Below are 22,448 nucleotides of genomic sequence, written 5' to 3' on the forward strand. Positions count from 1 at the left end.
TTATATCATTGTACTCCAGTTTTCAGTTCATCAAATCACAACTCCTGTCTTTCTAAAGCTGCCACTTTGTTCATTCTTGCTGGGTGAGTGAATCTTTCAAGAAGATATTGAGCGTCCTCAAGTGAGCAGTGGTTGTGACAAATAATTACAAGGGTTTAAATGATTTTGAAGTACTAAATAAAAGCCAGATGGAGTTACTGTTGATTCTTAAAGACAATTTAATTTTCTACTCGTCCGAGAGGATTCATCAGTTGAATTGACCGGTGGGGAGTCACAGGCATTCTAGTGGCCTCTGATGAAATCGTCTCCATTAAATCAAAAAATACAAGACAGCCTGTTTCCTTTGACTCTGTACTTCTAGATATCTTAGGAGTTGTGTGTCTAAGAATGTTAATCATAATATTAAAAGGGGACATAACATGCTTTTTGTGAATTTCTGTTACATGCACACATACTGTATGATGTTGGATGTCTATGTTAAACTTGGTCAAAGTTCCAAAACTTGAGATGAAGGTATATAAAAAAGCCCAGGCTTCAGCCTGCTCTGAACAGTTTGGTTGCAAAGTTACTTCTACTTCCCCATCAAACCGATGTCAAATTGTTTGTGCATGCCCACAAATGGCCATCTGTTCCGTAGTCTTTGTTGCTAAGGTTGTTCTATGCATTGTTTGCAATGTTCACTCACATATTTTGGATTTCAGCTCAAACATGTACAGATGTATTTGAGAAGTAGACATTTTGAATAAAGAACGATAAAAAAGTGAAATCCAATCACTACTGTTTGTTTACGTAGCTTCTGGAGCTGGTGGAAGTCTGGCGAGGGGCAGCTTTCAGAGGCTGTCCAATCAGAAGAGAGTGGGAGGAGACAGGCCTTAAAGAGATGGGAGCTAAAACGGCCTGTTTCTAACAGGGTTGTAGTGAGGGGCTGCATAAAGAGCCAGTATAAGATAAATTTTAAGTTTTTTGAACTGTAAATTATGCAAAGATATTCCGGTGGAGCCTCAGAATAAAAATATAGACCTAGAAAGAGCATGATACGTCCCCTTTAAATAACTTTAAAAGTGGCAACCAATCCCTGCAGTCAAACTCTAAAGTCTTAAATTTGACCTAGCTCTAACAACAGTGTTTACCAAAAAGTATTGTAGGCTGGAATAAAAGAAAAGGCTATTGTAATGGGAAAGGGAGTAGGGGGTGTTCCTTTTTGTTTTCTTGCCCTTTCAATATGTCAATCAGGACCCAACATGCAATTACAGCTGAAAATGTCTTGACTGGAAAATTAGACATTCCCCAACCCCCTACTGTACGCAGACACAGCTTGTTTTGCTTTCACAGTTTCTCTCTCAGACACACAGTCTCACTAATCTCATCAGAAGCAGAAAAGTTAGAAAATTCTTAGACTGGGATTATGTGACCGTTTCTAACTCTGTCTGACTGCCCTCAAGACTACTTTCCTAACCTTACTTCTATCCCAGGATTTAGGAAGTAAGATGATGAAGGCAAAAGAAAACGGTTTGATGCCCCCCATCTGACTCGCCTAGCCTAAACCTCCACCAGCCTTACCCTCAGAAGCTATTAAATGTAACTAATGTCACATAAACAGAGCTGGATTTTGAAGTTCACAATGCAGATGGAGAAAGCAAGTCTCAAGCCAGTCCGATGCAAGTTTTGTGTCTGATTATTTAATGTTTTCTAAGCATGCCCTACTTAGCCTCTTTCTATTGACTCAGCATGATCTGTGCTTTTATGATAAACACGTTTATCATATGAGCTCCTACTGACAATTCTTTATATGGAAATGTCTCCACACAAACAAAATAAAATGACATACACACAGTCAGCTTACATCAAAATATGCCTTGATATGTGATGTCAACAAATGTTACACTCACAGTATGCATGCACGTCACAGCAGCCGATTGTTTGATGTATAATGCTTCCCACATTACGCAATGTATGCATTTCATAGAGTATACATACACACTCACATGAAGACAAACATAGATCATATCTGCCAATTTTGTTGCTCACTTTATGCATGACAGAGAGGCTGAAAGCACAAACACAAATACATTCATTCTGACATCTGACAGAATCAGTCTCCCTCTCATACATCACACACAAATACTCAGCCTGTCTGCGTCTTTGATAAATGCGCACACCTGAGACATGCATCAGAAACACACAACACATTTATTGTAGATTTCTTCCACCTACCAAAATGCCACACAGTACACACACACGTTAAGCACATATGTACTTTTGACAGCTATTGTGTGCTCTGTTAGCTTTGACGCTAGTCCCTATGGATTAAGATGTAATTCACATTACCCTCGGTATAGCATGGAGCTATACATCACAGAGGAGAGAGAAGACACCTATTTCTTTTTTGTTTGTCTCACACGTCTTTTCTTCTCCTTTATGTTTACACATGCAATCGCAGATAATGACACGCTGTATGTACAGACCAAATTTGTAAGACAACCAGGAACCGTGGGGCTCCAGGAAAAGATATTACTGTTGTGTGGATTAGTTCGGTAATTTTGTAAGCGTGGTGGACTGATATACAGCTCATGCTAGCACACCAGTTCATCCTCTGCTTATTATACACAAACCAGAAATATAAAACGCATCACTTCCTGACTAACTGGCTGAGGGATTATCACTTGAAGGCAGCTTTATTCTGAAAAGCTCATGGCTTCTGGCAGACTGGGTTCACAGTCTGTCAGAATAAAGTTGACTAACCCTGACTTTAGCCTGAGGGTAGTTTTACTCTCCTCGTGAGCAGAATTAGCTTCCACTTTGCAGGGTTAATGTCACAGTTGTATCAGTTAACCCTGATCTAACTGATTCACCGTGAGCATGAGTCAGGTAACAGTGCGCTGTTCAAGCCTACTATACATACGGACAAAAAAAAAGTGAGGAGGAAGGGTGAATGACAGAGGTGAATGCACCGGTTTATACATTTTTCACACAATCTTATTAGGGTTACGGTTAACCCTAACCTTAACCCTAACCCTTATTAATACTATACTCTATACTCATTTATAGTTCATGGTCTAATTTTTACATTTTTATTTGTGTAAGAATAAAAAAGATCATGTGAATTCAACCGTTAAATCTATCTACTTACTATATCTTATTTTTTACTGTTTACTAATTTATTATATCTTGCTTTTTTACCAATGCTTCTTGTTATTGCACCATCCCCTCTGATCTTATCTTATCTATTCCTTTTACAATTTGCTATATGTGAATGTAGACTAATATTTGGTGGAGAGAGGTGGGGATATAACAAACAAACATTTTACATACAAGTATAAAAGAAAAAAAAAACACGCAAACATCTCAGAGTGGCCACAATGCACATTTGCCTATGTGTAGCATGGATAAATATACATCTAGCTTAAGTAGACTTAAGTAGCTGCAACTGAAGTTCTTCGGTTAAAGAGACCAATGGGATGATTGCTAGTCTGGCCCTGTGCTGTGTAATGTGGTGCATAGCAGCATAGCAACAAAGCACTACTGACCTCATCAGCACAAACCCCTTTGCAACTGAAGTAGTCAGATTTGACATTGTCTGAGAAATCTTTGTCCATGGCCTTTACTCTCCCTTATATTTGTTTCTTAATATTAAATTCCTTCTGGGTAGGGGTTTCATTAACTGGCAGTCATTTTCAGTGTTTGGAAGAAATGGTTGAGCTAGAGTTATTTTGCTCTTGTTTCACTGCCTACCTCTATTAAAGCTGAAATGCCTTAAGTTTTGTTTTGACAGATCCCTCAGTAGTCTCTTATGCACTGTGGAAATAATCATTCTCTAAATAATCCACAATCTCAGCAGATATTGTCTTATTTATTCTCAAAAGTAATACCATCATTCTAAACAAATCTCTCTTGAGTTTGTCTGTGATAATTATAGATACTATTATAGCTTGATGATGTTTAATTCAGACATTTGATTGTATAGACCTAATGCACTCCTCACTCCCTGTAACTGTGCGTAAACACAAAGCTATCAGATATGCATGGACCCCAGAGGAGGAAGCCTAATGACTTTTCTTCCAGTGCCACCAGCAGGTCAAAGTTTTCACTTATCCAGTAAAATATATCTTAACATTTACAAGATAGTTTTCAACATTCAAGCTTCAGCTTTATTGTCATTGTACAATACAGAATTGTACAAAGAAATGCAGCTGTAATGTGATTTGGTGATCCTCTGACAGCACCATCATGAGGCTGACGTTTTTGTGCTTGAGTAGAAATATCTCAACAGGATAACAATGAGATTTAGCACAACATTCATGTTCCTCTCAGCGTGAACTGCAATAACTTTGGTGATGACCTGACTTTTCGTCTAGATAATTTGGTTTATGATCAAATACCTGCAAAACTAATGAAATCAGCCACAGATGGAGCAAAGCATTAGTTCAGACAGTTCAGGCACCCAAATCGTTGTTACAGCTGATTGGCCGCAGCTGTTTTTCAATATGCTTCACAATCACTGACTCATCCACAGCTGTGTGGCTGGTAACATCCAATCACATTCATACAGGTGTACACCGCGGACATTTTAACCTGACAATGTCACAGTTCATTCAGCCAACTGTGCTCTTGCCAATGCAGTTTGCTGCTACAGCTCCCTTCACCGCCCCCACCTCCTCTTTATGGGGTTTTTCATATGCTGTTGATTTTAACTAAGATTTAATGTTCATTTATGTTTATTAGGGGGATTAGCTCTCTAAGCAATATTATCATCCCTGACTCTTTGAGAGCTCCCTCAAACATCAGAGCCTTTTCTGCCAAATTTATCTATATAACTATTTGCTATAAATGGTCATTCCTTGACATAAATGTCTCTTACCGAACTATACTAGTTTCAATGTGGTTCAGACTAAAGAAAACAAGCTTTAGCAGCAGTAACACTCATGATCTGAGGATAAAGATGACCAAGCGAATGACAAGTGAAGGAAATTCCACCTTTTGATAAATGAGGGAAGAATAATCAGAGTGAAAAACATTCATTAACCCACATAATATCTGAACCATACCTTCATCATTTTGTTGGTGATGTCTCCACCGTCATGAATACGTTATGAATCACGCTACACTGCCTTGAATGAATGATAAATGTCTTCCTCACAACATACTGTGAGAAAATACCGGCTGCCTACACATCTACATCTACATTAAAACCTCTGGAGTATCAGCTATCATGTCAGTATTACAGGCTTTGCACACAAATATCAGTGGGAAAATGTATGTGTTTGAATGATGAGTTGTATACTGTACATGTGGGAGTTGTATGAATATTTGTCACAGTACGTCTGTGTGTGTGTGTGTGTGTGTGTGTGTGTGTGTGTGTGTGTGGCTACCCACTCTAACCTAATCATCATCATTGTCTCTTGTCATGGTGTTTTGCCCTCTGCATGGTGACATGCTATGAGAAAACACGAAAGCTTCACACTGCACACACATAGTTTGACACAATGTTAACACCACTGTCATGCAAGCTGTAGTCTGTGCGTGTGTGTGTGTGTGGCAGAGAGAGAGAGAGAGAGATAGAGATAGAGAGAGAGCAGGTCTTCTGCTGAGGCTGAAGCAACTGTGATGAGCCAAAGTTAGTCAGCTCAAAAACTCTAGCCTGTGGCTGTGTGTGCATGTGTATGTGTGTACACCCATACTGATAGAGAGTACGCGTTTTTCCCACTGATAGCATTGTGCTATCAGTATAGTTGCACACACTCATACACACATACCTCCATATACCAAAACTGCAGATGGAGTTTAGTAAATAAGGGTTGTGGCCTGTGGCTAAAATGTACACAGTAGAGTGTGTGTATACGTGTGTGTGCAGTGGAGGTAGTGACTCAGAGAATGGGTGTATGTCTTCCCACAGTAAGTCCTTTGTCTGTCTTTCCGACAGATGCAGATTTTAATCTCCTCCCCTCATCCCTTCTTCCTCGTCATCCTCTTCTCCACTTCCTGTTTCTCCGTTTTCACACTTCCATTCAATATCAGATGCTTTTCCAGGAAATGAAAACACAAAAGCACTTTAACGTGAAAACAATAAAAATCATGGACAATGATTAAGTGACAATAGCAACAATCAAGCTTTCCTGTCAGTATGCTACCCTATGTTTCCTCATATACATTGTAATTTCTCATTAAAGTGACAGGTTGTCATTACTGCATGCAATTTCAAAAATTTCAAATTTGCTCTCTTTGTTTTTCTTTTTTGACTGACTGCTTCTCCATGTTAACTTACCCTATCACTACTTTTTCTTTTTGTCTCTTTTTGTCTTCAGTATCCCATCATCGCCCTCTCTTTCATCTCTTATCATCACTCCCACTACATGAAGCAGCCAGGTCAAATATGTACCGCTGAGCTGTGACACACACACTCGCACAGGCTGAGGTATAGAGAAGAAGTGGGATGAATACTGAGGATAATAGAAATATCACATAAGTAACTATAGGTTGTGTTTGCCGGCCTGAATTTTAGACCTATGCTGTCATTTTTCTTGGGAGGATGGGCTGAAAGAGGAAGACTGATGGACGGAAAGAATAAGAAAAACTAAAGCAAATTGAGGTTGGGAGATCAAGCTAGAAAAAAAGAGTAAGTGACAAGAGAAGGAGAGAGGTCAGGCTATTAAAATACCACCACCTGTTACCATCATGAGAAATGTCTGCACTAAATCTCAATCAAATATTGTATATATTCACTGCAACCCCACTTAATTTGTCCTAAAAGATATATGAATCACTTTCAGTTATGTTAGTTGATTAAATGTCTGCTCATCAGGTTGAGGTGGGGTGGAGCTGAATTTATATGAAGTCACTAACCTACTGTAGTGAAAAAGATCACCAATAGAGTTGGTAATGGAAATGAGGAAATGACTAAATCTGTTCTCATTTCCTGGGAAAAAAATATCTGTGGGATCCTGGGATTTGTAGCCTGTGTGTGTTTAGGTCTTAAACTTGTATCCTCCTGTACTGAAGAATATCATATTGACTCCTTTTAAATATCATTAACATTAACATGCAATTGCCATAGAAATAGTCCGACCTTAAATTGCCTTTATTGCTTCAAATTGGATCAATTTTTCAGCTATAGTGGTTTGCACTGGACTAAAACAACCATTTACAGTTCAGCTAAGTGTCCAAATACTTTAGATTGTGTGAACGAAGTGAAGTACAAAATATATAAATGTAAACTGTGCAGTTAAAAAGTGACTTATTGAGATATGTAGACCTCCATTGCCAAATCAGAGCAGGAGGGCTGGTTGCAAAGTGACTAGTCATACTCTCCCATATAAAGTGTTAAGAGAATATTCAGAAAAACAGTCGATCAGATGAGTCTGTATGGTTGCCATTTAAGAATTTTTGGTCTTTTAAAAAATACTGGTGGGACAGATAGAGGAGAGTGTATTTGACAGGACTGAGATGCCACAGTTACATGGCCTAAATCAACTAAGCCTCTAAGGAAACTGCTTTTAGCCACGGCTTCCAGACAATAATGTAATTCCAGCCAGTAAGCAGACATGGCAGACATTCTCTTCTGGCAGATACAAAATAGCCCCAGAGAGTAAAATCTGAATCACAGAAGGCTTTGCAGGGCAAGTATTCCTGAAATTGCCATTTCATTCTCTATTACCTGCAGAGACCTTTAATTTCAAGAACAGTATGTAGCATCAGTGCTGCTGTCAAATCCTTTGTTGCCGTATCAAGAAAACGTCTCTCGACTAACTTGTGCACAAACTCCAACCTGTAATTTCTGGTAACTGAGAAGAGAATGAAATGTGATTGAGACACATTTCTCCTACAACACGAATTCAGATGTTTTTTATATATAATAAAAAAAATGTTATGTCTTCAGCAGTTGTCAGGGCTGCTTGAATTGTAGTGTAAGAACAGTATACAATATCAATTCTTTGTCTGCTTGCTCCAACATGAACTCTTAATACTTTGTGCATTCTTTCAGGGTCCATTGCACGATCCATTTAAACCACAATGTCAATTCACACCATTCACTTCATGGTCAGGCAATATAAAGTAGGCATTTATTCAGGCAAAACCTTTTACAGAAGCTGAACAATAGAAGATTCACAGCTTGTTCCACCAACACAAACCATTTCTAAACCTGACTGGATGAATGTAACACTCAGCTGTCATTGGTCTTTACTTTTGAATTTCAAAGATGGAAATACTCTTCACCAAAACCAGTTTCTTATTGAGTTTAAAATGCAGTTATAGAGCCATTTTTCATTTTGTATCTACAACTCAAAGTTAAAGTCATTGTTCCAGAGATTTGGGAGACTGAAGGGTTGGTAATGTAATCATTCAAATAGAGTTTCAAATCCGAAGTGGCCAATGGAAGAGATTTTCCCCATTCTGTATGCCCATTTAAACATTTTCTGTAAACGATATCTTCAATATTACTTAACATAGAAACTCAGGACACTCCCAGACAATGTAACAATCCTGTAGATTTATATTATGACCACCAGTTTCAATTATTTCAACTTTGTTTCTGAGAACTCATGTTCTGTCTGTGATTTTGGCATGGTGGGTGGCTAAGAACACTACAATACCAATAAAAAAGCCAGTCAGAGGTGCAAGTCAGAGTGGTAATGAATTCAATATGCTTCACTGTTGAAGTTGTAAACCAAACCCGATGCCATAGTTGCTGATTTCTGTCAGAAGTGACCCAGATATTAAAACCAAACTGTCTCACGCTGCAGATTGTAAAATCAGTTTACAGAATTTTAAACTTGGCGATTGGCTTGTTCTCCTGAGAGGCACCTTGGAAGTCTTCACAACTTTTTCTGTAAGTCAGTACAGGTACTGACAATTTCAAGCAGCCTCTGCCTCTCGAGTTGAATCAAGGTGGTAATGAGACAATAATGATGAGCCATTTTACCACATCTCATTAATCTGCTGGTGACTGGAAGCACAAACAGATGGTTTTTATGAGGCTGGTTATTTCCCAGAGGTCTTGGTCATATTGACTTGAGCAGGATATGATATTCCTTTTATCACAGTTTTAATGTGTATATGTGGGTGTGACATCTCCAGTGAAGAATAACACTAATATTTCCAGCTACCCCAGAGCAGTCAATCGCTAATAGATGCAACAGGCATGTAGGTCTTCGAAAATACCTGAAACATTTTCAATCAACAACTTTAGTTGAGGTTTGACTTTGCCGTTTGGTTTCAAGAGTGCCAGAATACATTACGAAACTTTTAAATCAAGAGTAAAATCTGAGACCACGTAATCATAATGCTGAGATTGATGCAACAGGTGTGAGCTGTAGGACAATAACACCAGCTGTACTGAGAACACCTTCAAGAGCATTTGTACAATAGCTACCAACTTGAGTTCTGAGTTAAAGCTTTCTGTCAATCAAGAGGAGGAGACGTCACTCACTAGCTTCATTTCTCCTGCGGGAACAGCCAATAAAGCACAGCTGTCTTATGTATTGTTTGAACATATATTGCATATATTTAACCATTCAGATTGCATTATTGGATTTATGTGCCTCCAGCCTTCTACCAGGACACCCTACGAACTGGGATTTGCCCGATTCAATGCTCTATTGTTTCTTGTTTCGACAGCTCTGGCTGTTCTCAAAGCGTCCTCGTCTCTTTGGTTTTCCTCCTGCAAGACAGCTCTGATGTCGCTCCAGCGGAGGATCTTCCAGAGAGGCCAGATTGTCCCAGAGGCTGCCCCAGGCACAGTGACGACAACTGGGCAACTCTGCCAGCCAACAGACCCACCTCCTGGGAATCAAGATGCACACACACACACACACACACACACACACACACACACACACACACACACACAGAAGACACAGAGAAATATGACACTGCAGGGCTCGATAACATGCAGCTCACATAGAGAGCCCAGGCTAACATTCCCCTCACGGCAGTGTGACATGTTGAAATGCCTCTTTCTGTGTTCAGGATAAGCCATGAAGCACAGCAAGATAATTAAATCACACTCATTTACTGCTACAGTGGACCACTAAAAAAAGCCTCTCATTGAAAGACGATATTACATAATGTACTAAGTGTACATTTTTAGTCATTCTAGAGGTTGATCGGGGGGTCGGTTTGCACAGATATTAATGGTGCCCAGAGGATGAAGCCTTCTCACTTTGATTACATTTTGACTATACTTTTCCTCTGGTGCCTGAGTGAAGTTGACATTTGTGGTACAAGGTGAAATATCTTGACTACTATTAGATTGATTGCCATGACATTTACTACAGATATTCAAGGTCGTTTAAGGAATAAATTCTAATGACTTTGGCTGTCTGATTTTTTTTTTTCTATAGCGCCATCATCAGGTCAAGGTTTTCACCTATTCAGTGAAATATTTCAACATCTACTAGATACAGATATTAATTTCCAGGAAATATATTCTAATGACTGTGGTTATCCTTGACTTTTATTGTAGCACCACCATGAAGTTGACTCTTTTGCTTTCTAATGAAGTATCTTGACAACTACATAGATTGCCATACAATTTGGTGCAGACATTCCCCAGAGGATGAATTGTAATCACTTCGATCCCCCGACCTTTCATCTAGCACCATTATCAGGTCAAAAGTTAAGTTCGTCCATTACTTTGCTTTATAACTAAATATCTGCAAAACTAATGACACTCCCATCAGCCTCAGCTGTACTTTGTATTTAGTGCTAATTATCAAATGTTGGTATGCTAACATGATAAACTAAGATGGTGAACATGGTCAAAGTTATACCTTCTTAACATCAGCACTTATTGAGACTAATTTCCAACCATTATCACAGAAATACAACCTTTATTAATGGAATTTTAACTTTTGGTTTAAAAAAAGACAAAAAAAAATGTCTGTTTGGGAGTACTATTCAAGAGAGAATGACGGCAAGAGGTTGTGATGGTGTTTTAGAGGATAAATGAATTCACCATGAAAAACACAACACCTGCAAGGCCCCGCGAGAACTCTCTCTGGCAGGTCGGTTTTCATGTTTGTCACATGGTAAACTGCTCACGCCACAGCTTTCAAGAATGTCACACACATCTGAGATTCCTGTTTAGTGTGAAAGAGGTGTGGATAACGTGTGTTTGTGTGTACTTTTAGGCATTCAAAGCGTGTGCACGCTTACAATCTGAAGGGTAGCAGACCCTTGTCGTAGCATTCAGCGTGTGTGTGAATGATTTTAAGCTTATGTTTCACATCAGGACAGCAGCAGCAGCAGCAACAAAAATGAGCTTCTGTTCCTAGATCTTCAAAATTATAAGCAATTTAGAGCAAGGTCAACAGAGGCCATAGCTCTGTCAGAAAACTAACTGATCTACAGGAAGATTGGTTAGAGTTATGAGAGCAATTTGTCTCTCTCACTTAAATGACTTTAAGGTCTCACCTCCAGTGTGCCTGTTGGCTTTGTTATCAGCTGGAAGCAAACTGCACTAAAAACGTCCAGATGATATGAGAAAACTGAAATAGGAAACTTCATAATATCTCACAGTGGGATGCAGCTTTTTCAAATCTGGCAAAACATGAAGACAACATCTTGGCATACACAGTGATTAATTACCCCGTCTTTAACACACAGTTTAAATCGTTCCCAGTAGCTTTGGTTTGACAGAAGCTGTAATAATTTTGTTAAAACCTGCAGGTGCTTATTGTCCAAGTTCAGCCAAGACAAACTTCTACCTTTTTTTCCCCAATTTTTTTGTTCTGTGAACTGACTTTATAGTGTTGGAAATGTTTCAAAGTCCTGAAGTGACAGTAACGACATTGACACAGCACTGAAAATCTCACCACGTCTGATATCAACCTGATGTAATTTTCTGTAATAAAAATGTCTATTCCACTTTTAACTCAGCTCTAATTTCTCACCTTTTTTGGCACTTTTCTTTTTGGCACCTTTCAGGGCACCGTAGCTCTGACCCTTCACCTCTTTACGTCTGACTGCTCGTAACGGCAGTGGGAGGAACTCACATTTGTTCTGCTTTTCCTCTCACTTTAAATGTACAGAAGAACTGAAATACCAAAACATGAAATGGTCTTTGAATGTTTGAGAACAACTTCCTGTGATTTTAAAACAAAATTTACAAAAGTATACAAGAAAATAGTAAATAAAGTGTATTTTAGTGAAGTAGCCTACAGCACAGATATGTTGAAATATATCATGAGCAGCATAACACTTAATAGCTTTAGATAAAAAATAGAAGAGATTTGAAAGGGTAATTTTAAATCTTTCCTAGAATCCACTTGAGTGCTTTTATCCTGCGTGGTAAGCATTTCTCAGTATTCTCGTGTGTGTGTGTGTGTGTGTGTGTGTGCATGCACATGAAGGTCCTGATGAAATTTTCCAGCCGATTCAGACACAGGGGTGGATAGACATACAGGAAAGAGAATGTTGGAAGCGTTAGTGAAAGAAAACAGACAAAGTCAAGATCAAAGAGAGAAAAAAAGAAAACAGAATATGAAATTTTAAGGATTAGGAAATCTCTGTTATCCCTCAGTTTGTTCAAAATGCTTGGAGTCTAACAGCTGAAATGGCAACCCTGCAATTCTGGTTTTAAAAAAAAAAAGAAGGAGGGATGGAAAAAAAGGAGCAATAAGGGGGTAGACGGTATCTACTCTAGTGTGTCTGACGCTGACTCATCAAACAGATAAAGGGCGAGAGACTGGGACAATGCTGAAGAATGGAAACATGCACACACACACACACACATGGCTATACCTGTACACACAGACACGTACACAACCTGTCTACTAACCTTATATTTAGAGCCAAGGACAACAACAAGCGATGGACCTATCTGTTATTATGAGCATGCTGTAGATTTATACTTTCATAACCTGACATTCAGTCACCTCACCACATGGATTATTTTCTCAGCCCATGAAAATAGCATAATGTCTCCTGTGGTTCTAGAGACAGCTTTCACAAAGTTTGATGATATCAGGTTTATCGCGGCTTTGGATATTTAAACAGAAAGTTACAAAATGGAGGTGTGGGGTTTGAAATGCAGGATCCAGTATTGTTGGAGCTTGAACAATACTAGAGATTAAAAGTCAGCTTATCTGCTTTTGTTGCATCAATTTTGAACCCCAAGTGCAATAAAACAAGGAAATATTTCCAAAAGAGGGGATATAGTTTATAGAGGGACATATTTTTATTCTTCTTATGCACATTACATACCATCACCTTTGCCCTATCCTCATTCCTACTACTACTTCAAGGTTTTTTTTTTGCATTATAACTTTCATATCATATTTATTTTGCACATATTATAACAATGTGTGGGTATATATTTATTCTATTTATATGTACGTACTGTATGTAACTGTATATTCCTTGTGTACATATATATAATATATTTTCCCATTTAATTTCTTCTTTAGTGGTATGTATACAGTGTCTATGTGTGAGAGTGGAGGGGGCTATAACTGAATTTCATAGTGCGATTCTGCATTGTAAAATGACAATTAAAATGAACTTTGAACCTTACTTTCTTTTCAGTAAACAAGTGTAAATGATGACTAAATGATGAAAAAAAATGAGGGACTTTCAACTTATCTTTTTGTGCTCAAGGACATCAGCAGGATACAACACGCCGCTGTCTCTTGAAGGTATCGAACCTGAGGCTCTCTGTGTCTTTAACATGGTGTCACGCTATGAACACTGTTCATCGGCGTGATCCACTTGAAATTTGTAAGTAAAACTTTACTAACACAGTAGCTTTTAATTTCACTGGGCAGTCCTGATGAAGGTCACTGAAAGTTCAGAATCATCATGTTAATGCCACAGCGAAAGGCCAGACTGGGTTCATTTTATCATTGTGAGAGATGTGTACAGCTGCTCCCAACGTTTCTATTCTCTACTTTGTGTTGTCATTAATGGTGTAAGGTCAGTAACTTTTTTTTTTAAATTTTGTAATGTTTTTTTTCAACAGGACTGTTTAAAACTGTAACTCAGCTATATAATTAAAAAATTAAATAGCTGTAATTTAAAACATTTTTTTAAGACCATATACAGCGGGTGAGAACTAAATAAACGATCTCAACCTCAGTCTTCCTGTATTTGAAAATAGCCGTACCATGTGACACAGCTAACTTAGTTGTATTGATTATGTTCATGCGCTGAGGGGAAGAAGGAGTGAGATAAAGCTTAGCTTCACTTAAGGGATCAATACAATTTCATTTATCACATGTCCTTCCAAACTCAAGTTAAATGTCATTTACTTACACAGCCCTTGGTCACAGGTAAGCAATATGTTGAAAGGTTTTTCTTGTTTAACCCAGTGAACTAAGGTGTCTACATCATTATGTATACTAACAACAGGTTGCTGCTTTGAAACATGAGATCAACTTGGTAATAGATGGAGAAAGTTTTGTCCCATGAACACCTTTGCCCCTGTAAAGCTGCTTAGGATGGAAGACTGGTCGTACTGGGCAGCTACCGAAGGATAAATATGAGAATTTTGTCTATTTTAAGCACTTTGTTGCTGAAAAGAGCACAGTACTCATTCTAATCTGCCTGGATAAACCAAAAAGGTTAAAGAAAAAAAATTATTTTGATATTCAAGAGGTGACTGCTGACAGTTCTGAGAGAGAACGGGGGGGAGGAAGTGGGCATATTTGCATAGTATCCCTGTGCAATGTGGGAACTTTGTGATTCTGGGGCCCATTTCATCAAATTTGCAACTGACAAACTGTGACTTGCAACATGAGATTATTTCCTCTCGCATTAATTTTGACACTTTTAGCTAACCAAATGCTTGTGAACCCTGCATGAGCATGAGAGAGGACTGTAGGACTCTCAAATTTATCTGCAATTTGTGGGTGGAAATCATTTTTAAATGGGGCACTGGGGTTGGGACAGCATCCTCCCAGCTTGAGACAGAGAAGAGAGACGTTGGCAGATAGGAACTTTTAAATTTTTTAAAAAAAATTATCGCTTTATAATATCTGGGAATTATAACTACGATATGGCTGCAGTTACGGATCATGGTCATAAGATCATTGTTATGGAAAATAAACTATGGTTAAGGTTTGGCAACTTAAGGACTTAATTTTATGCCATATACTGGGCACACAAGGGCTTCTTGCATTAGCACTAAATGTTGGCACTGCACATAAATTGTAGAGTACGGCATTGCCCGATATAGATGTAAATCCAGGGGATACTGGGTATGACAGACATACACTGAGACAGGTTAAGACAGAGCTATACATAAAATATAAAAATGATGTGAGATAACTGGAGAAATGGAGAAGACAGACAGATGCCTTTGTTAATAAAAGAGATGAAGGCAATAAAAAGAAAGCAGGAGGAAGAAAAGTAAAGAAATTGATCCTTTTTTCATAAAGGCAGAACTGCTTCGGGCCACACACAGTTCCTCTGTTCAGCTGCTTTCTCTTCTGTCTTCATAATCTTTTTTCTTCTGAGTCTATGTGCCTTAATACACCTGACAAAAACACACTCCTCATTTCTCTCCTCCTCTCGCCTGATATATGTGTCTGTCCTACAACTATCTTCTTCTACCAATTCTGAACCAGCTCACACAACCTTTTTCTCATTTGAATCGTTGAAGATTTTTTTTAGCATGTTGAGGGAGGAGGACCACACACACAGACTTGTTCGTTTCATCACCTTCTTCTTTATTTAAACTACACTGTGCTGAATCAAAGCCCAACGTTTCGACTTACACCTTCATCAAGGCAAGGAAAATTTAGACAGTAACCTTATACTGCATGAGGTGACCCAAAGTGCTCCACAGAAATCAGAAAAACAAGTACGAACAAGCAGTGAGTAGCATGTAAACAGCAAATAAATAAATTAGTTAAAAGCAACTGTAAAAAGATAAGTCTTGAGTTTAGATTTAACAATGCTCAACCCTGTTTCTAGTCTCAAGTCTTCTGGCATTTTGATCCAAAGTTTGGCAGCATAATAACTAAAAGCAGCATAGCCAGTTTTAAGTTTAATCCTGGAAACCACAAGTAATCCCGAGCGGTCTGGAGGGTCGGTAGTGGTTCAGACGTTCGGGTAAGTATTTTGAACCTAAGCTGTTCAATGATTTATGGACAAGTAGTATTATTTTGAAGTTAATATTTTCAGAAACTGGTCTGAGAACTGGATATATGTGCTGAGCTTTTTTTTGGTTCTTTTTACAACCCTAGCAGCCAACAATAGGGGCCAAAGATGTTTTAACACCTATCAAAGCATCAGACCTTTAGCTGAACCTTCTTTCCTAAAGCTGAAAAGGGAAGCAAATTTGAAATTTCCAAGTGATTCATCTTATAATCTGTCTTTATTATTACCCCACAAGTCTTTCTCTGCACCTTTTGCACAACAAACATGTAATATGACTGGGCTTTGTTGCTTTGTTTCTTTACAAAATCTAGTCTAATTTCTTGAACTCTGGTATAACAGACTTGTCTAAACTTTCATTACAGTCAGCCAACTGTATATGAATGGATTTAATATGTTCAAATGGATTTATGATGGATGTATGTGTATATTTGACAACTAGAATATGACCTTGCAAGCACAAACCTTGCAAGCTGAGCTCAAGAGGAGAAATGGGGCTTGACAATAATAAACAGGCACTGACTCAGAGTGGTGATGGTGAACATATTACTATCAACAATTTGAAAATGTCTGGAGCAGCAGAATAGCACAGCAAAAGATAAAGCATTGAGAGCGTTTGTTTGATGCCGCAGTGCAACATGTCTGCTTGAAATTGGCTTTCAAGTTCTCACACCAGTGGATGTTGATCATTCTTAGACTGAGATCACTAGTAATCGAAAAGTCACATTATTCACTTGTAATACTCACTGATATGCTTCCTATTCTTGCTGTTGCTATGACCACCTGTTGCAGTGAAGTGGAAGAAAAGCTCCGGTCTGTGCTCGGAGGGCAATCAGTCTCTTAAATGAGGGCTATTCACAAACATTTTTCCACCTCTGGTTTATTGATACAAACACAGATGGTGGAGATCTTTATTGAATTTTGCAGGGAGAAAAAAAAAAAAGAAAGAACGAGAGCAGGAAAAACATGGATGGATCAGAGAAACACATGTAGTATATTTGTTCATTCATACTATATGTCTGATTTAATTAAATTCTGAACTTTTAATGTGTCTGCCAGTCTGCAAATCAGTAAAAATTAGTATACAAATAAATACCAAGCTTTACATCTCATATGAAGTTGGTGGGAGACTCACAGAATCACATTAGTGGATGAAAACTCTCCTGTAAGCAGTTACTCACCTGAAATACTTTTATAATTAAACCTGACTATCTCAGCTTAATGCACAGATGTTTTCAGTTTTCTATACAGTGTATGCTAATGTTTTAGTATGCACCACCAGACTAATTATTTTATACTTCATTTAGTGCTTTTCTACATTTTTTTTCTTACAAACTGAGGTGAATTTTGGGCAAAAGCACACACACTGACCCTTAAAGACACAAACACACACACTACAGTACTGTGGAAAGCGTTCACTGATGTTTGCTGAGCCGAGCAGATCTGACTCCACTCTACAGATCGATAGCTTTCTGTGCTGTACACCTCTCCTGTTTTAATCTATTACTGACACCGCTGACTGACATCAAACACTTTAAACTAATGTCTATTGATAACGCAGAGAAGCAGAGAGGGAGGAAAAGGCACAGAGCGAGGAGAGAAAAAAATAAATACTGTAAGAAAGAGAGTCAGCTAGAGGTTCTCGAGGGAAGGAAAGGGAATGGAGATGGAGAACAATGAAATGTGAGCAGTGAGACAGAAAAACCAACAAACAAACAAACAAAAACAAAAGAATTTGGATACTAAGTTGAAGGAAAAATGAAGTTGAGTTGAAGTTTTGTATGTGTGCATGGAGGGGAGAGAGGAGAAATAGTATGAGAGCAAAGGAAATGGAGGATGAAAGTTGGAAAAAATAGACTGAACTGGAGGAACTACTGAGAAGCAACTGCCATGAACATTAATGTAGGCTATAATGTCACCTTTGTGTTTTTGCCTTTGACTTTTGTGTCAGCTCCTACAGTCTGCATGTCACTGGAGTCTGATCTGGTCATTATAACCTGATATTTCGAGATGTCTCTGGGTGTCCACGGATGACCTGAAAATGTCATTTATTCTCCCAGAGCTGGATTCATCTAAATCTGTGCCCTTATTACTTTCCTCCGACTCCTTCCCCTTTGTCTCTTCTTCATAGATAACGTGTATTGTGACTGGCCAACACATCCTCATAATTAAACGACAGTATAGGTCTAAGATTCAGCCAGCAAAAAACAACCTATAGTTACGTTTACACCATCAAGTAGTAGTTATGCACTGCCGAAGGACCCCAGGACCATAATATGCTGCTTTCCAAAACCGTTATAAATCATTGTTAAGAAATAATGATGTTTCATGATGTGACAACACTGTGATTAAGGTCTGGTTAGGTTTAGGCATAAGAACCACCTGGTTCTTATGAAGGTAACTTCCTTAAAGTTACCTTCATTGTCATGGCAACAGCAAAAACCACAATGTTACATTTTTTTTTAAAAATGTCCCAACTAGTGGTTGGAAACAGGAAGCGAATAGTGGTCTCCTGCTTCAAAATCCACTTTTTGCTATCTAACTATCTAACTACCATTTACCCAACCTGTCTCCTCCTAATAAGGCAAAATCGTCTTATCAAGTCACCTTATATTGACGTCATCTGAACTGCGTCACTTCCACAGGTCATAATTACTACGGCTGCTAGATGGCGTAAACATATCTATAGGTTGTTTTTGCCTGCCTGAATTTTTAGACCTATACGGTCGTTTTTCTTGTGAGGACAGGATGGACTGGCTGGCATCCAGGTGAAGTAGAATGTAAGAGTTTTAGTCAAAAACGTCATATATTAGAGCTGTAAGGAACGTACCAAAAGCAGTCTTCTTGCAAAGTTGCTCATTAAATGGTAAAAGAATAACTGGAAATGTAAGCTATCAAATTCTATTTTTAGGTTTTTAATTAGCCTGTTTTTGTTTTTTTGATTGCTGATCTTCATGTTTTGGCATTTAATGCTGAAGTGATATGGTTCTGTCCCAGTCTGGCACTATGTCCCTCCACCAGCTGCCCTCAGACTTTCTCCCTGTTTGTTAAGACCGGACTGAGAGGGAGAAGGACGGATTGGTCGACAGAGAGGTTGCAAGTTATATTTAAGGAGCACTTGAGATAATGTTTCTTGCTTCACTGACTCTCGAATCAACTAAGTGCAAAAGTGAACTGAAACTCAGAGTAACTGTTGTCTTTCTTTATGCTACACGCAGCCTTAATATGCAGGCCACTCCGCTTGACAGATTTATCGATTTATTCATGTCAACAGCAATGTATCTTGAGGTTTATTTTGCTGTGTGTGCACGTTATGACTTGTGCACTTTAAGTTGTGTTCATGTGAGTTCTGGTACAGTTTGTGCATGGTTATATTGTGTTTTCTGTTTTCTGTGATTCCCTTCTGTGTTCTTGTGCTCCACACCGGCCCTGCATCAAGCCTCGTTAGTCCTACCCTGCTCCCTGTCTTCCTCAGCCTATCAGCTTCTTTCCTGTTCCACCTGCACTTCATTCCCTCATTAGTAGTTCGTCCTGGTTTTCAGTTCAGTTTTGTTAGATCCTTTGTTCAGTCTACTCTGCTTTGTTCTGTATTGTTTAGTTTAGTTCTATTCAGTTTGTTTTGCTGTGCCTGCACTTGAGCCTAATAAAGAGTTATTCTTGCTCTGCCTGTGTTTGGGTCCACCTGCTCTGCTCCACCTAACGCTGAAGTATTGGTCTAAAGGTGGAAAGCAGAACAATATTTCATGAGGCAAATGAACCCAAAAGAAAACATTAATGAGAAACTAGTACCACCTGGAGGATAATAAAAACCCATTTAAGAACACACACACACACACATATATATATATATAAATAAAAGAACATTTTCAAATTCTATACACAGCCTGCACATAGAGTGCAGTAAAAGGTCTCAGTGCCCCTGTGAATTTAGTTGCTATCCCCAAATGTGCTGCATGATATATGAAAATGCATATGAAATATAAAATTTGACTAGAGGCAATAACAAGGGGCGGCTGAGCTGCTAATAGCTTTGCAGTCACATCAGATCTCGCTGAACGTACTGACACATCTCAAATGTTCCCTCATGAAGTGCAGTGATGAGGTGAATCCAGGAGGAACTTCGTACTTTCCTGATTTCTCTTATTCAATCCGTACAGATCTCAAAATATGAGAAGAGGAGGAGAGATGTGGGTTTTGTAATAGGGTTGTCAACTCAAAGTCAGAAAGGTGTATTAAATATCTCTTCACGATTTGCAACATCACATATCTGCAAGTCAACAAACACTCTCAAAGTGGTTGTCAAATACTGTCTACTTTGTACAGCTCTGTCTCTGTTGTCATGCCAACTTCTCACAGGTATCTCAACAACCAGTTTCTGCATTAACCTCGATTCACCTGTGTGCATCCTTTATAACCTCTGCGGTCTCTACAGACTGTTTAGAAAATTTAAAATACACTGCTTGAGAGAGGACGTCAAAGAATCTAAAAGAAAGTTTTATAACAGTACTTCAGCATTTGTCTGTAGTTACCTTACTCGTTTGATTAAGAGACATCATAGTTTTCTGTGTCTCTGCACTTCCTACTCATCAGCAGTTACACCAGCAGTTTAGTCCAGATTCAGGAGCGATTTCCCAAAAGATAACTTTTTCTGAACTTGGATGAACAAAAAAGAAATCCTACTGGTGTCCACCTGAATGCTTTTAATAGTGAAAGAGGAGCAGACCTGTTAACTCTCCCGTTTTTGCCGAGTTTCTCCTGTTTTTCCCCCCTTCTCCCGCCATGCTCCCGTTTTAGTGATATTTCCCCGTAAATCTCTATTTCTCGTTTTTATTTTTACAGTTATACACAGGGCTGTAGTGAAGACTAAACATGTAAATGCCATTTACCCACCTCTCAAAGTCCAACCTGACCGTTTACACAGATTGTCCATCACTTTACAGCCTTAGCTCAGACTGGCTTCCAGTTTCCATTGTAGCTTCTAGGAGCGCTCGTTTTGTTTTCCATTTGAACACGGTATCCTCGTATGAGACACAGAAACAGCTGTTACTGTCAATACAGAGCAACCAGTGTTTAAAACAAACAAATCCTGCATGCTGAAGCTAGGAGACAGACTGGAGCCACTTTCACGAGACAGACAAATTGATCAGTTCAGAGCTGATATGACATTAACTGACATGTGCAGCACCAGATTTTTAAATTGATATTAGTGTTGGTTTAACCATCCAGTTTATCTGGTGCTGCTGCTTTACATTACAGTAATATAAATGTAGTTTGATAGTTTGGATAGCTTGACTGCTAATGTATTCCCACCGTGTGTCGTTCATCCACAATTACTGTAATTAACACCTTACAAGTTAAAGTTCTGCTTCGTGCTCTGTCAGACTCTTAAAAGGAAGGCTTTTAAAATATCCAGACAGTGAGTGAACGAACCAGGAGAGAAGTGAGGAAGAATTGCAGGATGTAATGGTGTTTAAAGAAAAACAAGATGAAAGTAAATAAGATGCAACTGATTCAAAACTGATAGAAAAAGTTTAAGGAGGAAAGAGAAACGCAGCCATGAGCAGCCCAGGTGTTCATTCAAAGCAGGAAAACTGGTAAGGAATTTACACTTTAATCTAGAAGACTTACTGTTTTGGGAAATATTTTTGAAGGAACAATCTGTTTACAAAATGTCCAAATGCAAATCCAAATGTACACCAAAGGGCATCCCCTCCAACAGAGGTCAAAGTAGAGGACTGAAAAACTGCTCTAAAAGGATTTACAGATCTTTTAATACAGGCGCTAACACTACACAACAACTTGATTCACATGATATTTTATTAAGCCATTAAAATGTTGTTGACCTCAGAAACTGTATCTTAACGAAACAGGTGAGACACCAGCAAAAAAAGAAAAAAATCTCTGTGTAAATAATTAAATACTGGGGAGAATATTCTCCCATTCCTGACAAAAGACATGTTAGAAAACAACCATTCATTTTGTGTTTTAGTGTTGGTTTTTGTTACAGGTTCCTGTGACATCTCTTTATATTGTTACCTTTTACTGTGGTGCAGTCTTTATTCGGTAAATTAGGGTGTCATCTGCTCCTCCGAAGGGATTCCCCCCTGGGCAATGCCTCCGAACCGCCCACCTGTGTTGGTGCCCCAGTCTTCCCCGTCCTTGGCTGGTCCTTCCTCTTTTTGTCGATCCATCACGCAAGATGATAAAAGACGCCTCAGGCAAATAGCAGGGGTGGCTGTGATTTAACCTGAGCAGTCCATTTCTGTGGCTCCCTCTTGTAATATTAACTTGTGTGATAGCTAGCTCTGAGGTTAGCTTAGGTCTTTTGGTGTGTGAAATAATAACCTGATTGAGAC

General features: G+C 38.7%; 1 long non-coding RNA gene across 1 annotated transcript; it reads right to left on the reverse strand.

Moving 5' to 3' along the window:
- Positions 1-8,058: 8,058 nt before the first annotated feature.
- On the reverse strand, positions 8,059-21,803 carry LOC122997187. Its single transcript, XR_006407172.1, has 3 exons — positions 21,721-21,803; positions 20,983-21,110; positions 8,059-9,777 (listed from the first exon to the last, which is right to left on the reverse strand). It is a non-coding gene; the product is annotated as an uncharacterized LOC122997187 (long non-coding RNA).
- Positions 21,804-22,448: the final 645 nt, after the last annotated feature.

The sequence above is a fragment of the Thunnus albacares genome, chromosome 14 (assembly GCF_914725855.1).
Source record: "Thunnus albacares chromosome 14, fThuAlb1.1, whole genome shotgun sequence".
Lineage (NCBI taxonomy): Eukaryota > Metazoa > Chordata > Actinopteri > Scombriformes > Scombridae > Thunnus > Thunnus albacares.